General features: G+C 41.2%; 1 long non-coding RNA gene across 1 annotated transcript; it reads right to left on the reverse strand.

Annotated features, from left to right (window-relative positions):
- Nucleotides 1-625: 625 nt before the first annotated feature.
- On the reverse strand, nt 626-21,501 carry LOC134334080 (uncharacterized). The gene is made up of 3 exons (XR_010015457.1): nt 21,296-21,501; nt 20,603-20,683; nt 626-685 (listed from the first exon to the last, which is right to left on the reverse strand). It is a non-coding gene; the product is annotated as an uncharacterized LOC134334080 (long non-coding RNA).
- Nucleotides 21,502-25,821: the final 4,320 nt, after the last annotated feature.

The following is a 25,821-nucleotide window of genomic DNA, read 5'->3' on the forward strand; positions in this document are numbered from 1 at the left end:
GGGGAGATCAACCGCTCGCCGAGGATCAGACGATACGCACCCGAACAAATCAAGCGAAATTCGCACACCACAACATGGCCTTGGGGAGCGATAGGGGAAGTCACAGATGCAATTCCATCCCCGGAAGAACTCATCGACTCGCTCATTCTTAAACAGAAACACATGGAAATGCCAGGGCTGCGTTCCAGAGAACAGATGGAAATCGAGAAAAAAAAAAAGACCCCCGGTTCTTATTTCAACCCATCAAAACATCCTTATCTCGCGCCGACCCATCACCACATCATGAGCGCTGATTGCAAAAGCGAGTTCCCTCTCCGGTCCACACCCAAATAAGGGCAGGAACATCTCACCCGGTGAGGAATGTTGCTGAGTCAGCGCGGGCCTTGCCGGTAGCTTTTGTTTATGCTTGCAGAGAATGCACAGCCAGGCCCGGACAGCTCATGCGATCCTTCCAGGGACGGAAGGGAAAGAGAGGCTGACGAGAAATGCATAAAAAAAAAAGCAGGAATTGATCAGGGCATTGACCGAAGAGCTGGGGTGCCAGGAAAGAGCCAACCACAACAGTTCTTCAGCTGGCAGCTTTAGCTGACCCACAAGAACATAAAGCTTGCCAGTGAAGAACTGCTGCGGGTCAGCCATTGGGCACTCTTGATCTTTCGCAGGACGAGAGACGGAGAGTCTTGACCTGTAGGGAGACACAAAGATGAGAGTTCATTAGACCCGGATGTAAAGCGGACATTAAAACGATGAGATTGAGATTGGCCAGTGCAAGTATGAAGGCTTACACCGATCAGCCATAACATTAAAACCACTTCCTTGTTTCTACTCTCACTGTCCATTTTATCAGCTCTACTTACCATATAGAAGCACTTTGTAGTTCTACAATTACTGACTGTAGTCCATCTGTTTCTCTACATACCTTTTAGCCTGCTTTCACCCTGTTCTTCAACAGTCAGAACCCCCACAGGACCACCACAGAGCAGGTATGTATGATTAAGGTGGTGGATCATTCTTAGAACTGCAGTGACACTGACATGGTGGTGGTGTGTTAGTGTGTGTTGTGCTGGTATGAGTGGATCAGACACAGCAGCGCTGCTGGAGTTTTTAAATACCGTGTCCACTCACTGTCCACTCTATTAGACACTCCTACCTAGTTGGTCCACCTTGTAGATGTAAAGTCAGAGACGATGGCTCATCTATTTCTGCTGTTTGAGTTGGTCATCTTCTAGACCTTCATCAGTGGTCACAGGACGCTGCCCATGGGCGCTGTTGACTGGATATTTTTGGTTGGTGGACTATTCCATATCAGTCCAGCAGTCAGCATTGATGTGTCTGATCCACTCATACCAGCACAACACACACTAACACACCACCACCATCAGTGTCACTGCAGTGCTGAGAATGATCCACCACCTAAATAATACCTGCTCTGCGGTGGTCCTGACCATTAAAGAACAGGGTGAAAGCAGGCTAAAAAGTATGTAGAGAAACAAAGTGCTCCTATATGGTAAGTGGAGCTGATAAAATGAACAGTGAGTGTAGAAACAAGGAGGTGGTCATAATGTTATGCCTGATCGGTGTATAAAGAAGCTATGCTGACAAGTAAGACCCTATCTTAATCATGACTGAAAAATCGAGCCTTTTGTCGTGTAATATGGTAAACATGTTTACTGGTTAATTTGCACTGTGAGGCGGTCCTAGCAATCCTACGGCAATTCAGTTAGTAATCGGTTAGTCAAAATGTTCAGGATGTCGAGGTCTAAAGCAGCTAAAAATACTACTCGGGTAACTGAGTTTGGACTCCCAACCAATCTGTGGACGCAGATGAGGGACGAGTATTTTCGTATTTGAGACGTTGCCTTGCCTCTAGGTTTACATTCAATCGTTATGGTAGGCTATACTGCGTATTGTGGCTTCCATTTATTCTATCTGATGAGGTTTCGCCAGCCTTTTCCACAGTGCTACTGGTATGCAGGCTAGAACAAGCAGTGGAATCATGTGCTTTGCCCCAAGGGTTTTTCAGTCGGAGGCAGCCTGTTAGATTTTCAGTCTTCAGTCTTCCTCAATCCAGCCTTATCCACAGCTACGATCTCAAAACTCAGTGCTTTTAATTAATTACAATGAATCACGGTTGCTCTGCCAAGCTAGTTCTGATTAGCTCCTGGTTCCTGAGAAAAAAAAAAAAACCCTGGTCAGAGCTGCAGCGGGTCCTGTTTCACCGGGAAACACTGCGCGCAAGGCAAGAATCCATTGCAGGGCCTCAGACATAGCAAATCATGTCTGTGTATACGCCCAGCCAGCCAATACCGCCATTGATATTCGAACCTGGCTTTTTGAATGGGCTTGTGTAACCCAAGAGCCACACTAGAGCACTGCAGCACCCACTTCCTCTTGTATATCTGTGCTTTGGAAAAGCCAGCGCTTCCAATAATGAACAAAGGCAAGTGAGGGCACGGCAGCATTACGCAAACCGAGTTTCATAACATAGTAGCACTTCTCATGACACAAACCTCAACGAGTCAGAAAGTCTGGAGGCCTCGGTCTCCACGTGCAGTTAAAGGTGGCTTTGTAGCGCTGCACATTAGCGCTGGTTCGAGGACGAGGGCAGGGCGAACCCGGCGACCCCGCAGCATCACGCAAAGAGCCAATCCCCAGAGCTCTGGCCAAGGACGGGACACCCACAGACGAACCCGACGGACGCCTACGAGACCCACTCCTACACACTGACCGAGTGGTACAACCGAGTGGTACGACCGTCCGCATACACACTCGCCCACACCGAATCCAGAACATGGAATAGCCGTTCTTTCCAAACAGCATGATCATTTGTAACAGACATGGATTGTTAATCCATTTATAACGTGTTATGACAAGCATATACCATTTTAATACTATTACAAGCCACTAAGGCACCACTTAACGTACATCAATAGCCTGAAAATAGCTTTATCATCTCATTTTGGCTGTGTTCCAATACTGTACAGCACTGCCTTCGTCCACCTCCACTTAATTCTATTGCTTTAATTGGTAACCGGATACCCCTCATGTCAATTTGGAGGGCTGCTTCATTACTTTTAGCCCAAAGTCATCAGAGCACAAATCATGGGTTTAATTACGCAGTATTTTATTGCATTTCAAATTTTTTAAACAGCAAATTAGTAGTATTATAAAATCATCTACTGTGTTCAGACTAAATGTGTGTGTATGTTATACATTTACCTCATGAACAGAGCATCTACTGTTTAGTGATAAATATCATAAATATATCATATATCAGAGACCTCTGAGGCTAAATATGTTAAGAAACCCAGACATTGAATTCCAGATTTATCTTAAAAGTTGCTAACATCCTTTGATAGTGGATAGAGCTGGAGGCTATGGTAATACAGAGGATCGTCTTACACCCATTACCTGTCCTACACTACCCCGTCAACCCGCGCCTCTGACTACCTGCACGTTTTTGTACGCTTTACACACCAAAAAATATGAGTAATATGTTAAAAGGGAAGACCCCTTAATTTTTTTTGCACATTTTGGGTTGTGGATTTGATTCTAATTGGATATAATTGCCACGTTTAACCATAAATACCCCATAATAGCTTCAAAACACCTTCTAAGAGTTTAGCATTAACAGGTACCAGTCTTCTAAGATACAACTTTACAAGCTGTGTCTAAATATTTTCTGAATCCACTGACTCAGAACTGGTTCAAGAAAAGAGCACACCACTTCAAAAAACAGTTCAATTTTTTTTAAATATTAGAAAATGTAGTTCACTGACTGATATCCCCCCCCCCCCAATTTTCTCCCCAATTTTCTCCCCTAATATAGTCATATCCAATTACCCTGATTGCGTTACGCTTCACCTCTACTGATACAACCCTCCACTGCTGACTGAAGAGCTTCACAACCGACACACGCCCCCTCCGACACGTGTGCAGCACCGACTGCCTCTTTTCACCTGCTCGAGACGAGTTCATATGCCGGTCAGCCTTGTGCACGGAGAGCCACACCTTGATCAACATTATTCCTCTCTCTGTGCGGACGCCATCAATCAGCCAGTAGGGATTATAATTGCATCAGTTATGAGGTCCCTATCCGGCTCCCTTCCCTGGATGAACAGCCAAACGTTGTTCATATAGCAGCCCAGCCCAGCCGGATGGCAGAGCCTAGATTCGATACGATGTATTCAAAATCCCAGCTCTGCTGTTCTAGGGTATTTTACCCTTCTTGCTGTGAGGCAACAGTACTACCCAGTGCAGCTAAAAGCTGTCTGTAATATGCTGAGTTTTAGAACTAGAAATCACTTGCATGCTGACTTGATTAGTAGATTAAAAGGATCCAGTACATGAAATACTTCATACTGGATGCATCCCGAGGAGTTTTTCTGGCTCCTTCACTGGCCGTTTCTAATCAACGTGCTCTCAACTAGTTAAAAGGATTTTTTTTATTATTTGCAAGATGAAGTCCACTGCTGCATCACCAAGCTCTGAATGCTCACAATGAAACATGTTTTACCATACCGCTCTCTTCCCGTCTCCTACACGTCGTGACTCGTTGACGTATATAAAACCACAATGGCTGAAAAATCCCATCACATGAACACAGTCGACCATAGCCGCTTCCCTATAGCTCTGCTACCCGAGAAAACACAGTTCACCTAATTCCTTTATGTCTGTCAGCTTAATTCTCTCTCACACACACCAACACTGAACCAGCTCATTCACACAATATATACAACCCAAGCTACCAAAGGATACAGTAATGTACATTAATAAAAACAAATCACACACACACCGATTAGGCATAACATTATGACCACCTTCCTAATATTGTGTTGGTACCCCTTTAGTCAAAACAGCCCAGACCCAGTCGTCAAGCCATAACAATTTGGCCCTTGTCAAACTCACTCAAATCCTAACGCTCGCCCATTTTATCTGTTTTTAACACGTCAACTGTGTGAATAAAATGTTCACTTGCTGTCTAATAAGAGGTGCCCTGATGAAGAGATAATCAGTGTTATTCACCTGTCAGTGGTCATAACGTTATGCCATGTATATATGGAAAATCATTGTCATCAAGAAATGCAACTTCTCTGGGCCCGAAGTGATCTGAGATGGACCAAAAGACAGTGGGATAACAGACATTGGATTCTGGGTTGACTACATCTTTTTTTGTATTTGTGTCATTTTGTTTCATTCCAGAAACGAGCGTAAAGTGACTCTAGGCCTGAGTAAGGAACTTGTAAAGAGGAGGCATCTATCAACCATCTAATTATTTTACTGCAGCACCTCAGACCCTGAGAACACGAAGGATGTGACTGGAGATTTTTCAACAAATCCTCACAACCAAGCTTCCTTTCTCCCTGTCATTTTAAAAGCCTAAAGATTTAATAGTCGAGATGACACAGAGTGACTAATGTGAGCTGAACCACCAGCAGAGGTGAATCCGAGTTCCCAGTTAGTCATAGGGCACAGGAGAAGATGGTACATTCCAGCCATTCTTGCCCTGGCGAGAACGAATAGGAAGGGGGGTTGAGTAGAAGCGGAACGAGAGATCGAGAGAGGACAGAAAGAAAAAGGTCGAGGCTAGAAATGCTTGGGTTGTTGTGGTGCTAACTAAATTGGCATTTCCTTTGCTTACCAATTTGTAGTATATGGGCAGCTACTAAAAAAAGATGTTTTTCTTTATTGCTAATACTACAGAAAACCTCTTAATAACATAACAATAACATTAAACCCACCTCCTTGTTTCTACACACACTGTCCATTTTATCAGCTCCACTTACCATATAGGAGCACTTTGTAGTTCTACAATTACTGACTGTAGTCCATCTGATTCTATGCATACTTTGTTAGCCCCCTTTCATGCTGTTCTTCAATGGTCAGGACTCTCACAGGACCACCACAGAACAGGTATTATTTAGCTGGTGGATCATTCTCAACACTGCAGTGACACTGACATGGTGGTGGTGTGTTAGTGTGTGTCGTGCTGGTATGAGTGGATCAGACACAGCAGCGCTGCTGGGGTTTTTAAATACCGTGTCCACTCACTGTCCACTCTATTAGACACTCCTACCTAGTTGGTCCACCTTGTAGATGTAAAGTCAGACACGATCGCTCATCTATCGCTGCTGTTTGAGTTGGTCATCTTCTAGACCTTCATCAGTGGTCACAGGACGCTGCCCACGGGGCTCATACCAGCACAACACACACTAACACACCAGCACCATGTCAGTGTCACTGCAGTGCTGAGAATGATCCACCACCCAAATAATACCTGCTCTGTGGTGGTCCTGGGAGAGTCCTGACCATTGAAGAACAGCATGAAAGGGGGCTAACAAAGCATGCAGAGAAACAGATGGACTACAGTCAGTAATTGTAGAACTACAAAGTGCTTCTATATGGTCAGTGGAGCTGATAAAATGGACAGTGAGTGTAGAAACAAGGAGGTGGTTTTAATGTTATGCCAATACACTGTTGTGTAAAAAATGACCACAAAACCACCTAAATAATACCTGCTCTGCGGTGGTCCTGACCATTGAAGAACAGGGTGAAAGCAGGCTAAAAAAGTATGTAGAGAAACAGATGGACTACAGTCAGTAATTGTAGAACTACAAAGTGCTTCTATATGGTCAGTGGAGCTGATCAAATGGACAGTGAGTGTAGAAACATGGAGGTGGTTTTAATGTTTTAAAACTTGTTTAAGGCCATGTGTACATTTTTTTTATATACATAAATAAATAAAAATATTGTTTAAAAACACTTTCATGCACTGTTTATCACTTTAAGTCACTTGTAAGTTGGGTTTGAGGAGTTAATTTAATATAACGGTCATCATTAGGGACTAGGTAAAAGATGCAACAAACTGTATTTAAATGTGCATTGCTTGCAGTAACACAGGTCTGCCAGAGAGGTCTCCAAATCCCATAAAACTCAAGTCATATACTGCAGCTTTTAAGAAAACAAGAGAACCAAATGGCTGTGTCTCGTACCCAGTTATGGATTTCCCAAACTGGGACAAAAACAGCACTTGGGTTGGTTTTGCTTGTTTTGTGTGTGTGTGTGTGTGTGTGTGTGTTTTAGAAAAAAAAGAATAAAGAAGTTTATTGTGTGAGCTTCTGAAGGCTGAAGACTTTCGTTTTACTCGCCAGCTCACACCCATCTCTGTGTAGCCCCCTTTCTAGGAATGAACTTTCCCCCTCAATGCAACACACAATCCATCAGATGCTTGATAAAACTCAAGCAATTCAAGCAGCGGTTAAAAAAAGAGGAAATTCCATCCAGCTCATACAATGGAAATGAGTCTGAGGCAATATGGAAGTAGTGATGGCATTTTTGGAACTCATCTAATCTCCTGCCAGTTCGTGACTGTAAGTCACAGGATTGAAATTCAGAAATCACCATACTGCCACAATGCTGTATGAGGCACAGTGGCAGCACAGCTCCAGCGTTATGAGGACCTGGCTTTAAAACTAACCACAGGTCACTCTCTGTGAGGGATTAGTTGTATTCTCCCCATGTCCACATGTTTTTTCCTCTGGTTAATCATGACTCACCCTACGACCAATTGATATCCAAAGCTCTGGCATTACTCCACATTTACTACTTTTAATAAATAATCAACCACTGTTTCCTGACGCATTTATCCAAAGTGACTTACAGCACAGTGACAGTATATAGTCTAAGCAATTGAGGGTTAAGGGCCTTGCTCAAGGGCCCAACAGTGGCAACCTGGCAGTGGTGGGGCTTGAACCAGTGATCTTTCGATTACTAGTCCAGTACCTTAACTGCCAGGCTACAATTAGCAAACCTTCAGGCTTTGACCAAGTCAAAAACAAGTCTTCACCCTAGCAGGCACAATTGGACACCAAGTCTGCTGTGTGGGAAAAGACCGGACTAATAAGAGGGCAGGGTCTTCAACACTGTGTAAGAACCCTGGTTTGTAGCCCAAGGCGCCTGTATAGAAATGGAGGAATGCGGCGATCAGTGTATGACTCTCCATGAGCAAAGAATACACCAAAGTATGGGCGAATAATAGGGAGTTGGAGGGAGCAGGTGTCAGGCGAATATACCATCCTCTGATGATATCGGGGTCCCCAGAAATGGAACACTAATTGGCTACAATAAATGGGGAGAAAATCCATAAGTAAAATGGAAAAAAGTGTCTTCTGATAACTAGACATGTTCCTATTTGATAATGTTGAATCAGTATCAGATCAAATCAGACGGTTGACTGATGTTGAACACATGATGTTTTGGCATAAAGCTCAGTATGGAACCTTCATATACATATACACAGTGAACAGTACAATGAAATTCTTTTTCCACATATCCCTGCTTGTTTGGAAGTTGGGGTTGGAGCGCAGGGTCAGCTATTGTACAGTGCTCCTGGAGCAGACAGGACTATGGGCCTTGCTCAACAGCGGCTGCATAGCAGAGCCTGGATTTGAACCGACAATGTTCCAATTGATAGCCCAAAGCTCTACCTACTAGGCTCCCACTGTCACATTAAATCCTCTATATGTTATACTGGTTTGCCAGACAACTGACTCATTCACAGACTCTTAGCCCTGCTGCCTCAGGCCTGTGGGGGTCCTCCCAACGTATTTATCCATAGACCATTGCTGCTGACCCATTGCGATCCATAACGCCAATGATGTCTATGGAAGTGTGTCCTCCCTGTAGCTATTTATAGACTGCCTTTCAGTAATTTATTGGAATTTCTATGGGTAGGCATGAATGAATAAAGGTCAACTGTGATCATGTTGAGCCCTGTATGAATAAAATCCTTTCTGCCATCCATCCTGGTTGATTTGAGACAATTTACATTTTCGACTTACAATATTGTGACAGTATACAGTCTAAGTAACTTAGGATTAAGGGCCTTGTTTAAGGGCCTGACAGTGACAACTTATCAATGGTAGGGCTTGAACCAGCAACCTTTTGATGACCAGTTCTGTACCTTAACCTCTAGGCTGCCTGCCCCAGTTAATATCATAAATGTAATGATTGATCTATACTAGTGTAAGTCAATTCCATTATTAGACAGTATTAACAGTCCTATAACTCATCTGTATAAATAAATATACAACTTTTATACCTAATATAAAGTCTAAAGTTCCTAATTCATAATAAATAAGATAAGATAAAATAAGATTACTACTCTCAATAAATTATTAACCAGGTGTCTAGTATTAAATACAAACGCAGGTCTGACACACAGCTCAATACCACCATTTAAGGCTAAATGATCCACTGGAAACCAGTCAAGGCTTAATACATATACAAGGTTTGCTCCCGCAGCTTGCCTCCCTACCCTCGCTTCTTCCTCCACCCCACCCCCGTTCCATTTCTCTTTCTGTAGTTCTTTCCACTGGTCAGGTTCGTGTGCCACACATTCCAGGAATGCCTGGTACATATGGTATAAATTCCATTCAGTCTGCTAAGGCCCTCTACACTGTCTGAACTCCACCCTGCCTCAGAGCCAGACCAGCACACGCTACTTCCATCTCAGAGAGAGAGAGAGAGAGAGAGAGAGAGAGAGGAGAAAGAAGGTTTTCAGATAGTGCTACGTGTATGGTGCCAAAAATGGTGGTCTAAAACACAAAGTTAATGGGCCATTTATTCTAAGAGAAGATTAAACTCCCTATAGTGAGACAATGTGGACAAACTCTACAGGCTCATAAGTCACCAACACCAGTCCCATATCACCAGGGCTGACTTTAGCCTTTTGGGATCCTCTAGAACAATTACTCTTACTCAACACCACCACACCCCAAAGTTTAAGAACAAAACCATATTTTAACTCCACAAAACCTAACCCCTAACTATTCATTTTGCAATTAATAACACACTCGTGGGCTTGCCTGTTTTTTGGGGTTTTTTTGGCATCCATGTGAGTTTTTCCCATGAATAGCTGCTAAGGTCTAAATGAGTAAGTTAATGTATGAGTGTGATGCCTTGTAACGATGTTTCCGGGTGGTGCGGAACACACGCAACCCTGGCGATAGTGACGCAGTTGAAGATTAATAAATGAATCATATACGCCGATCAGCCATAACATTAAAACCACCTCCTTGTTTCTACACTCACTGTCCATTTTATTAGCACTTTGTAGTTCTACAATTAGTGACTGTAGTCCATCTGTTTCTCTGCATGCTTTGTTAGCCCCCTTTCATGCTGTTCTTCAATGGTCAGGACTCTCCCAGGACCACTACAGAGCAGGTATTATTTGGGTGGTGGATGATTCTCAGCACTGCAGTGACACTGACATGGTGGTGGTGTGTTGGTGTGTGTTGTGCTGATATGCTGCTGGAGTTTTTAAACACCTCACTCTCACTGCCGGACTGAGAATAGTCCACCAACCAAATATATCCAGCCAACAGCGCCCTGTGACCACTGATGAAGATCTCAAAGATGACCAACTCAAACAGCAGCAATAGATGAGCGATCGTCTCTGACTTTACATCTACTGGATGGACCGACTAGGTAGGAGTGTCTAATAGAGTGGACAGTGAGTGGACACGGTATTTAAAAACTTCAGCAGCGCTGCTGTGTCTGATCCACTCATACCAGCACAACACACACTAACACACCACCACCATGTCATTGTCACTGCAGTGCTGAGAATGATCCACCAGCTAAATAATACCTGTTCTGTGGTGGTCCTGTGGGGGTGCTGACCATTGATTGAAGAACAGGGTGAAAGCAGACTAAAAAGTATGTAGAGAAACAGATGGACTACAGTCAGTAATTGTAGAACTTCAAAGTGCTTCTATATGGTATGTGGAGCTGATAAAAAGGACAGGAAGGTGGTTTTAATGTTATGCCTGATCGGTGTAGTAGTCATGTAAATTAAATGAAGCGAATGGATCTCTCTCTGCCCACACAAAACAGAATAATAGCAGCTACACACTTCAATATATTTCAAAAGTTAACTGCTTAGTTAATAGTTACAGATATTTCTTAAAAGTGTATGAACGTGTACGATTAGTTATGCCTGTAATCCAGAATTAAGTTCTATACCGTAACAAAAAATATGAATGTAAATGTTCATGTTGCGATGACGGTGATGTAAAATAATGTTAAAATAGTTCAAAGTCCAAACATTTGAGTGGTTAACGAGAACGCTACTTTAAATGTCACACAAGCTCAGTGCAAAACACGAGCACGGAAACGGTACAAATCCGATCTCTTCCCTACACACCAGACAATATATTTTATAATTCACATTACACGACAGGTGAGACGTTCTTTTTTCTTAATATAGCGCTTTTATTTAGGAAAAAATAGTTCTTACATAGGCAGGAAAATCTATGGCAGACAAGAGTCAGAACAGCGGATTGGGCGTAACGTTATTATTACTGTTTGCTCCTTTTTCTCAACACTTGTGCTCGATTTACACTGAAGATATATTTAGTAAATAAGTACATGTCCGCGCATGCACGCGCTTGTGTTCATTTCCGGTTGAACTGATAAAAAAATGTTGATTTTGAAAAATTAAAAGACGAGCCGTTTTTCAGTTTCTGCTTGTTAGGTCACAGCTAACGCTAGCCAGTGTGGCTCTTCACTCGTCTCTCTGTGTTATCACCAGTGAGCACCCCACAGCCAATCAGCGAGCTCCGACCGCCTACCCCTCCCACCCCTCCCTCACTGGGGATGCGCGCATGTCCTAAAGTCTCAGTTTTCAAGGTAAACCTGAAGCAGAAATCTGGCGCTTCACATTTAAAAAATACCGTCACCATTTTTGAATACCGCGGTATACGGTAATATCGTCAACAATCTAGTGTCAAAGAACCACATGAAGAAAGACAACCTCTTTTCAGCATTCCCATACACTCCAGAGCTTCATAAGAAACCAGGCTGTGATTAAGACCCAGCTCTGTTTTGGATCTAGGCCATTAAGGAGGAAACATTTGCAGCCCCAGTTCCAGGCAGTGGCTGTCTCTGTGTCCAGCAATTGGTCCCGAAGGACCATGGGGGCTGCACAGACAGGAAGCTTTACCGTCTCGGAGACAGCAAAGCCCACTCAAATCGAGCGCCTGGTCTCCCACATGGACAGGGCTGAGACAGCCAAGTGCCAAGCAAAAAATCACTACCACAGAGGCCTACACGCCCCCACAAAACCCACTCAAAAGCTGTTACCACACTGTAGCACAATGTAGTACAAGCCCGTAGGCAAACGAAAGACTTTCCACAGAAGTCCTTTAACCTACACACAGGACGCAACAGCTTCAGCATTCAGCACAGTCAGAACAGTGATAGAAATCACTGGGTGTGGTCCTTCTCTCCTAGCTTTCCTCTCCTCAGTCCAATGAACACTATCAGCCGGTCAATATTTATCTAGTATTCAATTCAAAAGCTACAATCACATCCTTGATAAAGCTTCCAAGAAGTCCAATGATCTGCTCATGCAAGCATGATACACACATGCATTTCCAGTTGAAGCATACAGAGCAGAAAATGAACACTTAAGACGTATTCTTAACTGAAATTCCTCCCTCTGTGAGCTATGTGAGTGAATGCTCCGAACATTCTTTATGGATGAACAGACAGAGAAAGCCATAAAAAGATCAAGATCAAGAATGACAATTATGTCACATTGCTGATTTCTTCATTCATACATGAGGCATCTGGAGAACAGGCTGAATAAGCACTGAGGCATTTTTGTAAAGATAAGATAATTATACAGTATACTGGCTACACACGAGGCTAGGTCGATGCTTCTCGTTCTACATTTGTACTGCATTTGTTCCTTCACATTTTAAAAATAAATATTATATCTACACCGATCAGACATAACATTAAAACCACCTCCTTGTTTCTACACTCACTGTCCATTTTATCAGCTCCACTTACCATATAGAAGCACTTTGTAGTTCTACAATTACTGACTGCAGTCCATCTGTTTCTCTGCATGCTTTGTTAGCCCCCTTTCATGCTGTTCTTCGATGGTCAGGACTCTCCCAGGACCACTACAGAGCAGGCATTATTTGGGTGGTGGGGCATTCTCAGCACTGCAGTGACACTGACATGGTGGTGGCGTTTTATTGTGTGTTGTTCTGGTATGAGCGCTGCTGGAGTTTTTAAACACCTCACTGTCCCTGCTGGACTGAGAATAGTCCACCAGCCAAAAATATCCAGCCAACAGCGCCCAGTGGGCCACGTCCTGTGACCACTGATGAAGGTCTAGAAGATGACCAGCTCAAACAGCAGCAATAGATGAGCGATCGTCACTGACTTTACTTTACTACAAGGTGGTCCAACTAGGTAGGAGTGGACAGTGAGTGGACACGGTATTTAAAAACTCCAGTGGCACTGCTGTGTCTGATCCACTCATACCAGCACAACACACACTAACACACCACCACCATGTCATTGTCACTGCAGTGCTGAGAATGATCCACCACCTAAATGATACCTACTCTATGGTGGTCCTGACCATTGAAGAACAGGATAAAAGCAGGCTAAAAAGTATGTTGAGAAATAGATGGACTACAGTCAGTAATTGTAGAACTACTGGAGCTGATAAAATGGACAGTGAGTGTAGAAACAAGGAGGTGGATTTAATGTTATGGCTGATCAGTATATATGTACCTGTAGTTAAACTTGCCTCTCACTTGTAACATATTGTATTCTACTTTTTATATATATACACAGTATATTAAATGCCAATGGAAAAAAAGTAAAAGAAAACACTTGGTACAGAGATAGACGTTAATATTACATCCATTACTTGTTGCTGTAAGCCACCAATAAAAACAATGTTCTCAGAAAAACATATTTTAATTCAATTGTTATATTAATATCATATTATATTTTGCCCAACCCTATATTTGAGTAAAATATAAAGTTTTCTCCACAGGCAGAACTTCGTTAGAAGTTACAAAATGTTTTTTAGTCTTCATATAATCTGTGCAGTTGAGAAAACCATGTTGAAAGAATGACTCATTTCAAAATCATCTTGGTCTCATAGCAAAGCGGTAGGGGTGTGGTTCGCCTTGAGTCCCTTGCGAATACGCCAGCCATTACAAAATGTAAAAACATTTGGGTGTATTTAATGTATATTCGCCACTTCGCTAAAAAACCACAACCAAAACCACATTTCATCTTCAATACAGACAGCAAATGTTGTAAAGACTGGTTAAAACTCTGTATAGGTTATTTTACTTTATTATTACTAGACAAATGCTACTTTAATGTGCATTCATGGTTTGCCACAGTTTCAGGCTTTTACGCAATGTGTTTACCATTACATGACGCAACTTTCAGTCAGTGTTATGTTAGAGCAATAGGGCAGCATGCGCTAACGTCAAGTGACATTTACTAATGGACTGGAAACCATGTCTGGATGGCACAGCCAATACATATACATCAATCATTGTATACGGACTTAAAATAAAACAAGAATCTTAAGGAATATTTTCTTCTGTAGGTAACAGAATCCAGACAGACAGACAGACAGATAGATCAGGTAGGTAGGTAGGTAGATAGATAAGGTAGGTAGGTAGATAGATAGGTTAGGTAGGTAGGTAAATAGATTAGGTAGGTAGATAGGTTAGGTAGGTAAATAGATTAGGTAGGTAGATAGATTAGGTAGGTAGATAGGTTAGGTATGTAGATAGATTAGGTACAGTGTATCACAAAAGTGAGTACACCCCTCACATTTCTGCAAATATTTCATTATATCTTTTCATGGGACAACACTATAGACATGAAACTTGGATATAACTTAGAGTAGTCAGTGTACAACTTGTATAGCAGTGTAGATTTACTGTCTTCTGAAAATAACTCAACACACAGCCATTAATGTCTAAATAGCTGGCAACATAAGTGAGTACACCCCACAGTGAACATGTCCAAATTGTGCCCAAATGTGTCGTTGTCCCTCCCTGGTGTCATGTGTCAAGGTCCCAGGTGTAAATGGGGAGCAGGGCTGTTAAATTTGGTGTTTTGGGTACAATTCTCTCATACTGGCCACTGGATATTCAACATGGCACCTCATGGCAAAGAACTCTCTGAGGATGTGAGAAATAGAATTGTTGCTCTCCACAAAGATGGCCTGGGCTATAAGAAGATTGCTAACACCCTGAAACTGAGCTACAGCATGGTGGCCAAGGTCATACAGCGGTTTTCCAGGACAGGTTCCACTCGGAACAGGCTTCGCCAGGGTCGACCAAAGAAGTTGAGTCCACGTGTTCGGCGTCATATCCAGAGGTTGGCTTTAAAAAATAGACACATGAGTGCTGCCAGCATTGCTGCAGAGGTTGAAGACGTGGGAGGTCAGCCTGTCAGTGCTCAGACCATACGCCGCACACTGCATCAACTCGGTCTGCATGGTCGTCATCCCAGAAGGAAGCTGACGCACAAGAAAGCCCGCAAACAGTTTGCTGAAGACAAGCAGTGCAAGAACATGGATTACTGGAATGCCCTGTGGTCTGACGAGACCAAGATAAACTTGTTTGGCTCAGATGGTGTCCAGCATGTGTGGCGGCGCCCTGGTGAGAAGTACCAAGACAACTGTATCTTGCCTACAGTCAAGCATGGTGGTGGTAGCATCATGGTCTTGGGCTGCATGAGTGTTGCTGGCACTGGGGAGCTGCAGTTCATTGAGGGAAACATGAATTCCAACATGTACTGTGACATTCTGAAACAGAGCATGATCCCCTCCCTTCGAAAACTGGGCCTCATGGCAGTTTTCCAACATGATAACGACCACAAACACAACCTCCAAGATGACAACTGCCTTGCTGAGGAAGCTGAAGGTAAAGGTGATGGACTAAACCCAATTGAGCACCTGTGGCGCATCCTCAAGTGGAAGGTGGAGGAGTTCAAGGTGTCTAACATCCACCAGCTCCGTGATGTCATCATGGAGGAGTGGAAGAGGATTCCAGTAGCAAGCTGTGCAGCTCTGGTGAATTCCATGCCCAGGAGGGTTAAGGCAGTGCTGGATAATAATGGTGGTCACACAAAATATTGACACTTTGGGCACAATTTGGACATGTTCACTGTGGGGTGTACTCACTTATGTTGCCAGCTATTTAGACATTAATGGCTGTGTGTTGAGTTATTTTCAGAAGACAGTAAATCTACACTGCTATACAAGTTGTACACTGACTACTCTAAGTTATATCCAAGTTTTATTTCTATAGTGTTGTCCCATGAAAAGATATAATAAAATATTTGCAGAAATGTGAGGGGTGTACTCACTTTTGTGATACACTGTAGGTAGATAGAATAGATAGGTAGATAGGTTAGGTATGTAGATAGATTAGGTAGGCATATAGGTTAGGTAGGTAAATAGGTAAATAGATAGATAGATACATAGATAAGGTAGATAGATAGATAGATTAGGTAAGTAGGTAGATAGATTAGGTAGGTAGATAGATTAGATAGATAGATCAGGTAGGTAGATAGATTAGGTAGGTAGGCAGGTAGATAGATAGATAGATTAGGTAGGTAGGTAGATAGATTAGGTAGGTAGATAGATTAGGTAGGTAGATAAATTAGGCAGGTAGATAGATAAATAGATTAGGTAGGTAGATAGATTAGGTAGGTAGATAGATAAATAGATTAGGTAGGTAGATAGATTAGGTAGGTAGGCAGGTAGATAGATAGATTAGGTAAGTAGGTAGATAGATTAGGTAGGTAGATAGATTAGGTAGGTAGATAGTTTAGGCAGGTAGGTAGATACATAGATTAGGTAGATAGATAGATTAGGTAGGTAGATAGATTAGGTAGGTAGATAGATTAGGTAGGTAGATAGAGTAGGTAGGTAGGTAGGTAGGCAGGTAGATAGATAGATAGATTAGGTAGGTAGATAGATTAGGTAGGTAGATAGATAGATTAGGTAGGTAGATAGATAAGGTAGGTAGTTAGATAGATTAGGTAGGTAGTTAGATAGATTAGGTAGGTAGGCAGGTAGATAGATAGATTAGGTAGGTAGATAGATTAGGTAGGCAGGTAGGTAGATAGATAGATAGATTAGGTAGGTAGATAGATAGATTAGGTAGGTAGATAGATTAGGTAGGCAGGTAGGTAGATAGATAGATTAGGTAGGTAGATAGATAAGGTAGGTAGTTAGATAGATAGATTAGGTAGGTAGGCAGGTAGATAGATAGATTAGGTAGGTAGATAGATTAGGTAGGTAGATAGATTAGGTAGGTAGATAGATAGATTAGGTAGGTAGATAGATTAGGTAGGCAGGTAGGTAGATAGATAGATTAGGTAGGTAGATAGATTAGTTAGGTAGACAGATGGATAGATACCGTATCGATCCTGAAAAAAACTGCTGTCCGTATCGATGATGAAATGTGATTTTGGTTTTATATCTTGGCTACCCAACAATTTAACTAAGAGGATGTTTAAGCAATGCTGAAAATCAATTTTATTAAATATTCTCTTTAGCCATTATGCACAAAGTGGCATTCTGGCAAATATACATTAAATACACCCAAATATTTGTATTTTTTGTAACGGCTGGTGTATTTGCAAGCGACCTAAGGCAGAATCCATTCAAGTCCATCACTTTTAACTCCTTACTGACTTGAATTGTGTTCGAATGTCATGTTAAAGATAGATGCGACCAGTTTAGGGTTGCCAACCGTCCCGTAAAATATGGAATTGTTCCTTATTTGGAAACTAAACGTCGAGTTCCGTATTGAACTGAGACGGGACGCGCTTTGTTCCGTATTATTATCAATGGGAGAGAAATGCTGCATACTAGACTGAGACAGGGTGATATATATGAAACAGAAGGAAACTGCTGCTACCGTCAGAATTAGACAGCGTTTGATTATTATTTTAAGTAGTGTTCACTTTTAGTCTTAGTAATGCCGTGTGCATATCAGCATAACAACCTGGTTGTTATTCCGAGGTTTGAGTAGCGCAGTGGGCAGAGCGCATCACGCATATTTTTCCGCCCTTGGCTTAGGGCGAAACTAAAGTAACACAAACAGGCTGGCGCTATGGGGGCGCAGATTTTCTCACTGCCCCCCTAAGCAACGCAGCCCAGAACCGGGGCTGCATGTCAGTGTGAAGATGGATTATTTAAAAATGTTGTTGGGGCTATTGAGAAAAAATGTTACATGATGTTCTTTATGCATGTTGTTTTGCCTAAAATATGGTTCTGATTTATTATTATAAAGAATGAAAATAATATATGTTAAACAGCCTAAATAAAACATTTTGATAATGTTCCTATGACGGTGTAAGACCCGTTATATTTTTTATAGGTGCAACCCTAAACGCCAACCCCCCCCCCCCCACGCACCAGCCACCAGCCCCCCCCCCCATCCCTTCCACCAACCCGCCAGCCCAGGGTGTTCCTTATTTCCAGTTCTGAATGTTGGCAACCCTATCTTGGCTACCCAACAATTTATGTAAGCATTTAATTAAATCTTCACTTTAGCCATCATGCAAAATGTGGCATTCTGACAAATATACATTAAATACACCCAAATATTTTTTTTTTGTAACAATTGGTCTATTTGCAAGAGACCTAAAGCAGAATCTTGAATAACTGACTTGAATTGTGTTTGAACGTCACGTTAAAGATAGACGCGACCAGTTAGCACCAATGGTTGCATTTGTGCTATGCGCTAAAAGTAAAAAAGAAAAGGCCTAACAGAGGGCCTGCATTTGAAATAACTTAGGAATGTTATTTAATGCCAGCTGACTAATTGGCATTAACCTGAAAAACAGGAATAAATAATAATAAGAAAAAATGGGTGCTACATGTTAGCCCAGTCGCCATGTTGGAAGCATTGCGTTCTTAAAGTGCTTACTAGATAGATGCTAAGTGAAACTAGTATACTACAGCACTAGATAGTGCACACTTTGTAGTATGTTAGTATGCTTATGCGGTTTCAAATTAGATTCTTCGAGAACGGTTGCATAAGTACGGAAGCGTATTGCTGCCACACAGTTAAAAAAAAAATACCGTCAGTATGTCGTTATAACGAGAAAGGATGTCGTTATAACGAGAAAAGGATGTCGTTATAACGAGAAAAGGATGTCGTTAAAACGAGAAAAGGATGTCGTTATAACGAGAAAAGTTCATTACCTCAAATGCTGCACAGCTGATGGAGCGTATCTGCTGATGGAGAGACAGTTTGCACACATGCATGATGCTGTAACTTGTGTAACCTTACAGCTTGTGGTGCCGATCAAGATTCTCCTTTAGGATCTAAACTTGGTTTAATATTCAACATTTGTCTGACATTCGGCATTCCGATCTAAATAAGTGCTTCAAAAAACACCTAAGACCTTCTTATTTGATGATTTCTTACACAAATGAAAATAGTCAACATACTACAAAAACAAGTTTATGTTCAATTTAAGATTACGTCTATTTATCTAAAGAAAGGTTATAATGAAACCGTTTATCCAGCTCCCACTTCATGTAACGAGTTAGGGACCGTCATAAAACTAACTGAGAAACGTAGGAAACATGCACTTATCCACACTAATAAATCCATTTAAATCTGGTATGATTTGTATTTTTGGAAATATAATTTGTATATTTGAAATATAAATTTATTACAGATTTATTTATCTTTATTTAAATGTAATGTAAAATAAATACCATGTTATTTCAAAAAATAAGGTTTTTGTAGTAGGTGAGAAACATTGATGTGTTTTTGTAAAAACTGTTTGACATTAATTCATCAAATCATACCAGATTTAAATGGATTTATTAGTGTGGATAAGTGCATGTTTCCTACGTTTCTCAGTTAGTTTTATGACGGTCCCTAACTCGTTACATGAAGTGGGAGCTGGATAAACGGTTTCATTATAACCTTTCTTTAGATAAATAGACGTAATCTTAAATTGAACATAAACTTGTTTTTGTAGTATGTTGACTATTTTCATTTGTGTAAGAAATCATCAAATAAGAAGGTCTTAGGTGTTTTTTGAAGCACTTATTTAGATCGGAATGCCGAATGTCAGACAAATGTTGAATATTAAACCAAGTTTAGATCCTAAAGGAGAATCTTGATCGGCACCACAAGCTGTAAGGTTACACAAGTTACAGCATCATGCATGTGTGCAAACTGTCTCTCCATCAGCAGATACGCTCCATCAGCTGTGCAGCATTTGAGGTAATGAACTTTTCTCGTTATAACGACATCCTTTTCTCGTTTTAACGACATCCTTTTCTCGTTATAACGACATCTTTTCTCGTTAAAACGACATCCTTTTCTCGTTATAACGACATCCTTTTCTCGTTATAACGACATACTGACGGTATTTTTTTTTTATCTGTGTGGCAGCAATACGCTTCCGTACATAAGTGTGCGTCATAGGGGCTTGTAAACACTTTATTAGCCTGCATAACGCATGGAAAAGGAATTAAAACAGAAATTTGGTGTGTTTAGACAAACATGGACAGAACTGGGTTTAAGAAATGTAAGTCTGTGGAGTTAAAATAATAGCTGTTTATAAAACTAGCCTACTAGCTATATCATGGTAAAACTTGTATTTCCAATTTTAAAGGAGCTGTTAATGGAAGTAAGTATTTTTAGTCAGTGTTAAATACCAGTTATGTTTTTATGTTTTTTTTAAATATACAGGTAAGTTAATTATTAATTACTTTTCATACCTGAATGAGTTGGTCGTCAGATGAACGCAGGACGGAATCCGTTACTCGCCAATGCTAGCTACCTCGCACCTGAGGCCTACACTATGTAAAGAGAAAATTAAAATAAATTAAAACATTATAGTAAAGCAATCTGTAAAGCAAACATGTATGAGTTATAACGCATTGAATAGGGTGGAGCCGTGAGAATTTCAGAATTTGTAATTTAGTACATACGCATTACAGGAATCAATTGAAGCCACTGATAAGCTGTTTTAAAGTCTACAAGGATATAAATCGACATTAGATATTAGATATTGCCAATAAATAGCTTTAATTTGGCTGGGTAAAACGTGACATATTACATAATACAGTTCTGACGTATTTAATTAACATATTAAAGTCAGAAATAAACTGTCATGGCTTATAGACAATATATGTCAATGCATAGACTCTTATAATATACATATGTTGAGATGATGACAATAATAATACATCTAGGCTATAAGTCATAATACCAGAATTAGAATTTGGGAAATATCTGACTGATCTAGAAATTAATCAATTGAATCCTGTGTATACACAGGACAGATCAATGATGATTATAACAAATACAATGCAGTAAAACTAACATTCGAGTTTAAGGGCCACACTAACTGGCTAACTGCAAAACTTCCCTCAAACACTATTCCAAACCGGACTGATCCAGTTACTTACTTCCACAAGCTGAATCTCTCGATCTGACGGCATTCACAGTGTGCACATTTTCTCCTGATGTGGATCCAACTTCATGATTTAGGGCTGGTATCCTTCATTTGAATCGAGGACCTCACCCCTGTATAATGACTGAGCTATTTCGTCTGGCAGATTGCTAGGTCGCACGCCCTATCGCATACCAACTCTATACTGTGCGATCTGCCTTTGAAAAGTCGCATTTCACTAAACGAAACACTAAAACACTAATATAGCTGCTTATATTTCCTATAAGGTCAGTGCGATTGCTACAATCTGACCCAACAGATGTCTGCAACGTTTTATACATATTGTGTAATCGGACGCTTCCTTAAAATCGCAGGCTTGGCTCTTTAAAAACAATCCGAACCTTAGATCGAGTTTTAGTTTAATGTAGTTTAAGTAAAACTCGGGTAAAATCAGATTTCGCAGAAAGCCACACCTTAACCCTAAATCAATGCTGACACTTCACATAGGTGCGGTTTAACGTCACGTACGGAAATTAAAACCATATGCCAGTAAACGCAGCATTAATAATAATAACACACGCCACCTTGTTATTAAATAAACAAAACACAGCTTTACACATACACAAAAAAAAAAAATCTACGGAATTAAATGTGCCACGATCGGCCGCAAAAACATCTCCTCTCAAAGTCTCTCCTGTCCGCTTCTCTCCGCTTCTACTCCTCTCATACCGGCTTCTCCTCCCGATCAGCTGGCAGCGCGCTGACGTCAAAGCCAACAGCTGACCAATCAAACATTAACGTCAAAGCCTCGCTGTGACAGAGTGACAGTTCCGCGAACCAATCAGAATCTCCCGTTCGGACCACGTTGACCAATAAAAAGGTTCTCCGACAGTCACAGTTAACCCAGAGCCGTAGATAGAGTTGCGACACTCCTTGATCTCGCCGCTACGCGGTCACGTGGTTCATGTAACCCTCAATAGTTCCAAACAAACCCGGCGCTGTCATGTTCTCAAATGGGACAGGCAGCAGTAAATGAAATATTAAACGGCAAATAATAAACATTTGTACAATTTCTGGGTATTTTCAACTGCGTTTACATTTACTGCATCTGCTTTAATGTCAATTTGGTATATAAAGTGGAAGATTGATGTTTATAATGACTTGTTAATAGGTCGTTCTTGTTAACACACAGTACATTATAATAGCATACATTACATAATGCGATATCATTAAGTAGTAGAGACAATATACAGTATAGACATTAAAGTTTTTTATGTTTTGTTTTTTGCATAAACTAATCTCCCTTCACTTTCCTGAGGATTCATAATAATAATCATTTTGGCTAAACACTAAGTCATGTGCTGGATTCATAAGGTTTACCTGCACTGAATGAACAGATTGATAAACACATTACCGTACCAAAAACATTATAGTGCAGGTACATGAAAAAGCATTCATTCATCTCTTATTTCATGAGTGATTAATAATTGATTCCTACATGTAATACATTAATGAATTCATTATGAATATGCACTAGTTCATTTTGTCTAATGTAAGTGGTGGACAAGGTACACAAACCATTTAGTTGAGTTAAAGTAGAGATATCCAAGGTAACATATTACTCCAGTAAAAGTAGTAGTAAAAGTAAAAATACTCTTTACCTCCACTAAAGTACTAAACTAAATTTACCTTCAAATGTACTTAAGTATGAAAGTAAAAGTATAATGATTTATTGTGGTTCTAATGTTTTATGATCATTTCTGTAACAAGACTCTTGATTAATCAACTCATTTTAGGTGAAAAGACTCGTGTGTCATTAATTAAGCTTAACTGACTAAGCTAAATTGGGTTATACCTATTAATTAAGATAAACATGTAACATTTAGTGCTGAGCAAATGCTAAACAATAACAGTATTAAGTATATTAATGACATTAAATTCATAATTTTTTTAAAACAAAGCAACATACAGCTGAAAATGTTTGATAAGTAGTGGAAATGAATGGGGCTCTATGGGTTGTTTGGAACTATACAGAGCTCCACAACCCGGAAGCTGCGCAGAAAAAATGTCCCGCCCCCTTTCCAACGGTTCCCTATGGGAGTGTCGCCACTCTGTTCTCTCTACCGCTCTGAGTTAACCTATAGAATAAAATAAAGTACGAAGCTGCTAAAGTCCTGTTATCTTCCTGCACTAACGTAGCCTAGCTACGTTAAAATAAACCTGGACTCTTGTATTCATTCATACATCTATTAATTCATCCATTTTTACTTGTTATTTTATCCTGGTCAGGGTGGACATCACAGGGCAACACCCACCCACACATTTGGGCCAGTTTGGAATATTTACATTCATAACAGAGCAGGTAGTTACTCGTTACACAAGACTAATCAGTTCACAAGTTTCAATGTCAAACACAGTCATGGACAGTTTTGAATCTCAGCCCCGGTTCTGGACTGTGGACTGTCCACCCCAGCGCCCCCGTAGCACCGGCCCTGCATGTTTTACTTCAGTTTCGCCCTAAGCCAGATTCAAACCTAGGGTGGAAAAATATGCAAGATGCGCTCTGCCCACTGCACTACTCAAACAGCGGTGTATTAAACACATTGTAATGCTGATATAACCTGCGCACACACGGCGTTACTAAGACTAAAAGTGAACACTACTTAAAATAATAACCAAACGCTTTCTAACTCCCACGGTAGCGGCAGAAGCCGCTCGCCCTGGTACAGGTTCAGAGATAATTAAAAATAAATAGCCTTTGCAATTTTGTATCTCCAATTTACCTCACTTGAATGTTTTTCGATGACTGTGGGGAAACCCAGGCAGACATGGGGAGAACATGCAAACTCCACCCGGACTGCTCCACCTGGGGGTGGATGAGATCTTCCAGCAAGACATAGTGACATGTCACACAGCTAGAAATGTCCGACATCGATTGGAAGGACATGACCAAGACTTCCCAGTACTACCCTGGCCCCCTTCAGAACTCAGTTGAGCATCTGTTGGACCACCTCGATCTATGGATCCTCCCACAATCACCCTCCAGCAGCTGTGGGATGCACTGCAGTCAGCATGGCTCCAGATACCTGTGACAACCTACCAGGACCTTAACCCGTCTAACTGCTGTCTGTGATGCACACGGTGGTTACTTTGGATATTAGCTGGTGGTCATAATAATGTGTATTATTTATCCTTATAATGGTCAGGGTAATGATTTGTCTTGAGCCTGTTTTGGAAACCTTGGAAGCATGACAGGAACAGCCAATTCATCTGTAAAAATACTTATGTTTACTCATGTTATGGGGGTGGTGGCACACTGGGAGTACCCTGGGTAAAAAACAACAACAGTCCCTACATTACCTGCAGTACCAGACCACCCCACTCAACTTAAATCAAACAGTCAACAAGAGCTAAATATTTTCCCCAGTGCAAATGCATTTACCTTCTTTGATCCTTCAATTTCTTTTTAAATGTGCCAGACTTTACAAAGGCACACTGGCATGATTAGCTTCTCAAAAACCTTTATCTTCCTCTTTGATGTGTAATAGGTCAGTGAAAGTTCCGCAGCCCTTTAAGGAATGCGTTTAATACTGTCGGCCTTGTAAGCACATTTACTGTGCTGAATTAATTTAAGTGACTTTGGCAGGGTGTATCTGGTATATTAACCAAATTAGCCCTCACAGAAGCAGATTTTGTCTTATAGGTGGAGAGTAAGAGCTTGTTTTTGTGATCATAATACTATAACTTTTAGACACTGAGCAAGGTCATAATGTATTTAGCATTGTGTGCACGGCCACAGTTTTTCTCCATGCATTTTTCATAGGGTAATATGCATAAATACAGTGAAAATTGTCCATATGACTTACTCACTCACTCACTGTCTTAACTGCTTATCCAATCAGGGTCCTGGGGGTGTGTGTGTGCTGGAGCCTATCCCAGCTTTTCAATGGGCGCAAGGCACACAGTAACAACCTGGATGGGGCACAAGTCCATCGCAGGGCAGAAACACACACACACACACACACACACACACACACATTCACCTACAGGGCAATTCAGTGTCTCCCATTAACCTGACTGCATGTTTTTGGACAGTGGGAGGAAACCGGAGCTCCCGGAGGAAACGCCTGGGGATCGACTCTAAAGACATCCATTCACCTAAGAAGGCTTTTCACTAGACTATGGAATGTTTCCATAAGAGGTTGTGCTCATTTAGTCAAAAGAACATTTGTGAGGTCAGGATGAGAAGGTCCAATTCATCCCTAAGGCGTTCAATAGGGTTGATGTCAGGGCTTTGTTCAGACCATACCATACTTGCTTTGAGTAATAGGGAAAAGTCTTGTGGTAACCGGAAATGGCTTGGTCAAACTGTTTTCACAAAGCATTTAATTTATTTTAGATAATTGTTTCATATCCACCAATGAGGCATAACATTATGACCACCTTCTTAATGTTGTGGTGGTCCCCCTTTTGCTGCCCCATACACAACAAACTGTGATGCACTGTGTATTCTGAAACCTTTCTATCAAAAGCAGCGTTAAC

The sequence above is a fragment of the Trichomycterus rosablanca genome, chromosome 20 (genome assembly GCF_030014385.1).
Source record: "Trichomycterus rosablanca isolate fTriRos1 chromosome 20, fTriRos1.hap1, whole genome shotgun sequence".
NCBI lineage: Eukaryota > Metazoa > Chordata > Actinopteri > Siluriformes > Trichomycteridae > Trichomycterus > Trichomycterus rosablanca.